At 41.5% G+C, this 7,433-nt stretch overlaps 1 non-coding gene across 1 annotated transcript; it reads left to right on the forward strand.

The window, feature by feature from the left end:
- The first annotated feature begins 3,065 nt into the window (after positions 1-3,065).
- On the forward strand, positions 3,066-3,137 carry trnaq-uug (transfer RNA glutamine (anticodon UUG)). Its single transcript has one exon. It is a non-coding gene; the product is annotated as a tRNA-Gln (tRNA).
- The last annotated feature ends 4,296 nt before the right edge of the window (positions 3,138-7,433 follow it).

The raw sequence follows: 7,433 nt of genomic DNA on the forward strand, positions 1-7,433 counted from the left end.
AATCGAACTCGGGCCGCAGTGGTGAAAACAACAAATCCTAACCATTGACCACCAGGGAAACTGCCTGCAATGGTTTTAATCTCGCCTATCTATGGTAACTTGGCGCATTTTTTTCAATTTCAGCGGGGTTTTTTTGTATTCCAGGGACAAGTCCGTCTGACAAGAGCCTCTTGATATAAACAAATTTCCTGCGGATGCTGGAATCTGAAACAAGATCAAAAAATGCCAGAAAATCTCAACTGGTCTGAAAGCCTCTGTGAAGAGAGAATTGAGCTAACGTTCAAAGTCAGGATGACCTTCGTCAGAGCTGAAGACAAAGAAACGTGGACGAGATTTATACTGTAATGGTGAGGGATATGGGTGAGGGGTGGGTGGCAAAGGTGTCACATATCAATCAAGAAAAACAAAAAGGCAAATTAAATGGCGGTGATCATGGCTGAGAAGGGTGCTGCAGGCTGCGCATTAAGAGATCAGAATGTGCAAATGGCAGAACAAAGGAAATGTAGGATTTGGCCCGAGTGGGATGGAGGGAGAGGGGACAACAAGATGGAAAGTGAGATTTTAAATAAACAGTGCAAAACATGGAAATCAAAAAAATAAATATAGATATAAAAGAAAAAATATTAATTAATAAAAATAAATTGCATAAAATTAAATAAAACAAAATTAATGGAAATGGGGTGAAGATGGAGGAAAGGAGATGCTCTGAAGTTGTTGAACTCAGTGTTAAGTCTGGAATGCAGTAAGATCCGAATCGTGACATCGGGGGATGTTCCTCCAGTTTGCATTGGAATGCCTCTTGATATCATTGTTTATTGTCCCTTCCGTCACCTTACTGATGATCAAGAGTAGACTGGTGGTAATGTGGGGCGTTGGATTTGACCTGATTTTTGTAAAGCGGGCAATCTTGGGCAAGTTGTAGCATTGGCGGTTGATGCCAGTGTTGTAGTTTAGGAACAGCTTAGTTGAAGGTGCGGCAAATTCTGAAGCGCAATTCTTCAGCACCATTGCCAGAATATTTTTCAGAGCCGTAGCATTTGCTCTTTCCAATGCCTTCAAGTTTTTTTTTACTTGAAACGGTATGGAACAATGAAGTGTATCTGTTCTGTTCAGTGTCTACCCCACTCTGGCACTTTCTCTTTTCTCTCTGTAGATCTGTCTCAGTCCTTCCCTCTCTCAGTCTAACTATCCATTCCCCTTTTTTGTTTTTGTTCCATCTCTTCTCTCCCTGTTTATGTGGAACCAAATTTAACTGAATTGATTCCTGAAATGAGGCAGTAGTTGAGCTCGGAATTGATTTAAAGTGGGGGAGGAGACTCAATGGGACATGTGATCTAATCCAATTCCATTCATTTGGTTCATTGCCAATACCAGCTCTGACAGCAATGACTTCTGCTGGTGTCCTTGATGGGAAATCTAAGACACTAAATTTAGGATATGATTTTTATGAAGGAGGGGGATCACATTCTCCCACTGTTCGATTTTCAATTAAATTACTATAAACGTTATGAACAGCTTTGGTCAAACATGTGATTACTAAAATTTAATGCAGTGGAATGAATCATCATTCATTTTGATTCGAGGAACCAGCAGAGAGAATGTAAAGTGAGCAACTGGATAAAAGCAAATTACTGTGGATGCTGGAATCTGAAAGCAAATGTGTCACACAAAACTTTGACAAAGGGTCATCCCGACCGAAACGTCAGCTCTTTTCTCTTCGACAGATGCTGCCAGACACAATGTGATTTCCAGCGTTTTCTCTTTTTGTTAAAGTGAGCAACCGACGGGCTTGTCGGACGAGTTTAGTTGCTCTCCCATTAAATCGGAGCTGCATCATGTACCCACGTTGGTATGTGGTCATCATGCTCGCTTTGCATCTCGAAAGCCCACGGTTCGAAACCAGGTAGAAACATTTCCCGATGGCTTTGTTTCAAAGTGGTTCGGATTACAGAGTTATCCTCGTTTATCACGAAACTTGAGTTGAACTATTGAGTTTTCTACGGTATTTCAAGCGGAAATAACTCAGTAAAGAATATAAAAGGGAAGGTCTGTGACAGTGAGTAAGACAACTGACACAAGGAATAACGGTCAAGGGCAACATTGGTTGGTTCCGGTTATGTTTAAACTTTGCTGCTTTTCTCAGTGTACTCCAGCTCGCTATTCCTCCCGCAGTGTCACCGCTGAAACTGAGTCTTTCTCCATCCCGCTTTGTAAATTTCACAATTACTGCTTTCTGAATGAAAACTGCTTGCAATCAGTCGAAGTCAAATAGTTTAGTATTTCATTCATGGAGAGGTTTTCTTGTAATTTAGCCCGAGAATGTTATCCAGAAATGAGTGATATTTCTGTCAATGCAAACGGTTAAATCTGACCCATTACCACCCAAATTTTCCCTTGTATCACCACCTCTATCGGCAGCGTTTTGCATCATATCACTGTTTTTCACTATTTGTTTTTGTTCTTGACCTGTTGCACGTGTGACATTTCCAACTCGGAAGTAAAAATGCAAATCTCACTCCACCGATTCTGGCAGAGCTGCTTTGGACCAGGCAGTATTGCTGGTTTGTCTATGAAAATCATTAAATCTTAACATATCGAACGCAGCCTGCGACCCTGAAAGCGCCGAATCCTAACCACGAGACCACCAGGATCCCATCTGCCTGATTTTCCGAGAGACTGATTACAGGAATATGCACAGCGCCAATTGTCCACAGTCACACACTCCTTTCTGTCTGTTAAGATTTGAAATTCTTCATATTTTCACATTGGCTTCCAGTGTGATGAAAGCAGAGCTCTGATCAGCTGATGTTGTTCAGTAAAATTACCACAGTAATGTTGATATCTGTTCGATGCTAACATTGCTCTTTGAATGTGATCAGCTGCAGTGAAATTTAATGCAGTTGAAGGGAGCCTACTCATTTTTACAGGAGCAACCAGCCAGGGCAATGTAATGATTAATTGTTGTGGGTAATTGACGGGATTGTACAACGGGACTGATATTTCTCCCTGCTGTTCAAATTGGCACAAGTATTGAGCGACGATTTTCAGATGGCTGCCGTGAGTTGGGTTTCGTGGTGTAATGGTGAGCACTCTGGACTTTGAATCCAGCAATCCGAGTTCAAATCTCGGCGGAGCCTTGCTTTAATTTGCAAAGGCAGATGATTGATTTGCTGAAGGGCGCTTCGTTTCAATTTCTCACAAAGCACGAATAGAGAGGACAATTTGTCAGCCAGTTCAACTGCTATTACAATGCACATTGCTGAGCCTCAGGCGCCAGATCCCTGCAACGTTAGTGTTTTTCATCTTTTCGCTGTCCTTCAACTCCTCTGTTGAAAAAAAGAAGTGGTTGGTGTCACACAATAACAATTCGACTGGAGTCTGGCAATTATTGAGCAAGTGTGTGTGCCTGAGCGTGTGTGTGCGTGAGCGTGTGTGGTGTGTGTGTGAGCGAGAAAGAGAGGGTGTGGGTGTGTGTGTGTGTTTTGGGATAAAAGTCTACTGTCTTCATTCAGATTGCTGTTGATTCCACGGGTAACGTGTCGCACTCTGGCCTCTCACCTCCTAACTTTTGTTTAGATTGAGACAGATAACAGAGTGAATTACACGTCCAGGTGGACACAATGCCCACTGTAGCTTCCCTGCCTCTCAGCGCTTTGTATTCTTGAGCAATCGTTCTCTGGGGTTGATGCAATGACGCCAGTACAATCATTCGCTGCAGCATCCGTGGTTGCGGTGTAATTTGCTGAAATTTCCACTTACTGAGAATTTAAAATTAAATTCCCTTCAGCAAACCCATTATCTGCTTTAGCAAAGAAAAACAATCTTTCACCAAGCTCTGAACTCCGATTACTGCATTCGGAGTCCAGGGTGCTCACCATCACAGCAGAGAAACAGGAACAGAGCCGTCCGATGCAAATGGTCACTCAAAGCATGTGACCTTTTTCATTCAATGTGGCAGCAACAGTAAGTGGGTCAAATGCTTTGAGTGACCATTTGCAACCGGCTGCGATGTTATAGGTTCTCTGGTCTAATGGTGAGCACTCTGAACCCAGCAAACCGCGTCTAAATTTAGGTGGATCCTTGCTCTTATTTGCCATTGTTGAGGATTGATTTGTCGAAGGAACTTTTGTTTAAATTCCTTACAAAGGTGGAATTTGTCAGCCAGTTCAACTTCTATTACATTGCACTTTTCTGAGTCTCTGGCGAGAGATGCCTGCATCAGCAATGTTTTTTTTAAATTTCATCTTTCGCTGCTCTTTAAATCCCCGCTTGTTTTCCATATCCCTTTAATTAGTTTTTTAAGTTGGAAATATATCTATCTCCTTATTGAAATCATCCAGCGATTGAGACTCCACCGTGCTATGCGGCAGCGAGTTCCACCAATTCACCACACTCTGCGAGAAGTACTTCCTTCTCATCTCACTTTTAAATCCACCGCCTCTCAATCTATACCTGTGACCTCTTGTTCGGGATGGTTTACGTTTAATCGATCAATCCCTTTTAGAATTTTATTGCCTCGGTCAGATCTCCTCTCATCCTTCTAAACTTCTTGTGGGACTATTTCACCTCACTGTTAATTTCATGATGCAGCGAACTCAATCCGTGTTGTCATTGGCTGAAGGAGACACTTATGTACCATCCAAACAGGACATTTTGAAGGAGCAACTTGTCGATGGTAAAACAAATCTGAGATGAAAATAATGAGCAAAGGAATATGAGGTAAATCGGTTTGAGAAACTAAGTTCACTAGTTGCCCTGGAGTCCAGTGTTTTGTGTTCCACGCTCTGCTCGTGAGGTTTCGGTTCAATTCTCTCTCAGGAAAATAATTACTGCTCTGGCAAAACTGTTAGAACTAATCCGATTTACTCTCTGATCGGAAGCGGATCTATTAAATTCAGTCGAGTGATATTTTCAAGTTTACTGCATTGGAAATATCACAAGTGCAAATGTTCATGGAAAAACACTGAAAGAGAAGGACAGTAATGGGCTGCAAAACGCTGCCAATAGAGCTGGTGATATAAGGAAAAATCTGGATGGCAATGGGTCAGATTTTGCCATGTACACTGGCACTGAATTATGAAACTTATCCCTCACTCTTCAATGAAAAACATTTGGAAATATTTCAGTGCTGTTCGAACCGTCGGAAGCGAACGTGATAACAGTCGTGGAGTATTTGCGGCATGTTGTCATTGGCTGGACACATCATTGGGAGTGAATCAGAACGTGCCATTTTGCAGGAGAATCTTGTTTGTGGTGAAAGTGGTCTGGAGTGAAAATTGCAATAACAAAAGGAGCGTGGATGAAGCAAATTGTAAAACACGCTGTAACTTGGTGGTTAGAGTTGGATACTGCTCATTTGATTGCAGATCAGAAAATGAAGATTTGCTGCTCTCGTCCAAACCGTGAAACCAAATAAGTTATTTCCTGGAAATGTATAGAAATCTCAGTCTCGCCTTGTGCCCTGTCCTTTCTGAAGTAAAGACCCTGAGCAAATTCAGCAGAAAGTTTTGTTGTTATTTCTGGCAGGAGATTGGGAACCAGACGAGTTTGAGGACAATTTAAATGGTGCCCACCCTTAAATGCAGCTCATTGTTTTTCTAACTGGAGATGATTTTTGTTTGTTACACATTTCAGGATGACCAAATTCAATGAAAAATTAGGTTGGAGATTTCTGCTGGCCCTTCCCATCTCCATTCCTCCTATATTATTTCACTCACTATATCAGTAAATTACACGATTACAACGTCTGGGCGCGAGGCCGAGCGGTCTAAGGCTCCAATCTCAGCGGAGACATGGGTTTAAATCCCACAGCTGCCAGAATTAATTTGGGTTTTGGTCCTTCCATCTAAAGTCTGACAGCTCATCTTGAATGAAAGAGTGTGAGCGGTGTCGTTTCTGGCAGGAACAACGAGGCGAGACAGTCCCAGCCGGTAGGGGAACGGAACGTGTGCGGAAGGAATGGATTTTTCCTTTCAAGAGCACACAAAGGAACATAGGCTGAATGACTGTCTGCCAGTATAAAGAAAAGATTGAAAACCGGCCTACTGATGATTTGGGATTTTCCAACTGAAGTTCAAATCCTTTCCTGTCCGCTTCCCATCAATCCTCAATCTCACCAGATAGGTACATAATTATCCTGGCGTAACCGTGAAACCATTCTCTTTTAATTTCATTTACTTATGTTCTCATCAGATGTGACTTGACATGTTTAATTAGAACACAAATGATTTTTCAACCAATTATAATAGCTATTGCTGTTATCTGTAACATGAAATCGATAGTGAGGTGAAATTGCCCCACAAACTGTTCATGTGTAACTTCCAATTCTCAGGACCCACCAATCTCACCTCTGTTGATCCTGTGAAATTCACAAGGTAACATGCAACAAATATTTATCGCTGAAAGTAACTGGCACACATCAATTTCTGCCGCTTTCATCTGTAATTTGTTTCTGAAGTGTGACGGTTATTGCATTCACCTTTTCGAAAAGTGCAAGACATTATTATTAAAAATCAATCAACTCTCAGTGTGAGGAAAAGTTGTCTCATTACCGTTTGTTGTTAAATATTAAGGGATTACATTATCTCACAGCCATGTGATATTTGCACTTCTTCAAATTTTGAATGAGATTTTACAAAGTGCCTGCTCACGTGTCAGCCATTTAGGATAGAGGCAATGAGATACTTATTCGATCAAAGGTGTGTGAATCTTTGAAATTCTCGAGCCCAGCGATCTGTGAATCCTCAATGATTAGGATATTGAAGGCTGAGATAGAGTGTATTTTGGAATCTAAGGGAATTAAGGGCTTTCGAGATAGGGTGGGTAATTTATGTTGAGTCTGCGGATCTGCCAACATTTTACTAAGTGGTGGAGGATGCTCAGTTGGACATTTGACTAAACGCTGCTCCATTTATTCTGTTCACTGGCAATGCCAGAGATGACAGCCACCTTTTGCACTGTTAGCGATCATGAGAAATTTAAACTATTTAATTTAAGGAAACGGTATCTGTGGAGGAATGGGATCGAATCCCACCTCTGTCAGTTATGCTGCTGACTTTAAACGTAATTAAAAAGCTTTGCCCGAACATGTGGTCACAAAAATTTAATGCATTGGAATGCATAATTATTCATTGTGACAGAAGGAGCCAGCAGAAGCAATGCAAATGTAAATTGATGTGAGGAGTTCAAGGGCTTGCAAAACCAGTTTAGTTGCTCCTCCAGAAAGCCAGATCTGCTTCCATTTCGAATATCGTCATTTTTCTGCAGTGTGTTGGTTATCACATTCTCCTTATACGTGAAAGGTTTCAGCGTCGAAACCGGGCAGGGACTTTTCAGAATGCTTTTGATTTCAGAATTATTCTCGTTTGTCACTAAACATTAACTGATCTGCTGAGTATTTCCAACATTTTATGATTATAGTGTCAGGAACCACG

Source organism: Mustelus asterias, unplaced genomic scaffold (assembly GCF_964213995.1).
Source record: "Mustelus asterias unplaced genomic scaffold, sMusAst1.hap1.1 HAP1_SCAFFOLD_1468, whole genome shotgun sequence".
NCBI lineage: Eukaryota > Metazoa > Chordata > Chondrichthyes > Carcharhiniformes > Triakidae > Mustelus > Mustelus asterias.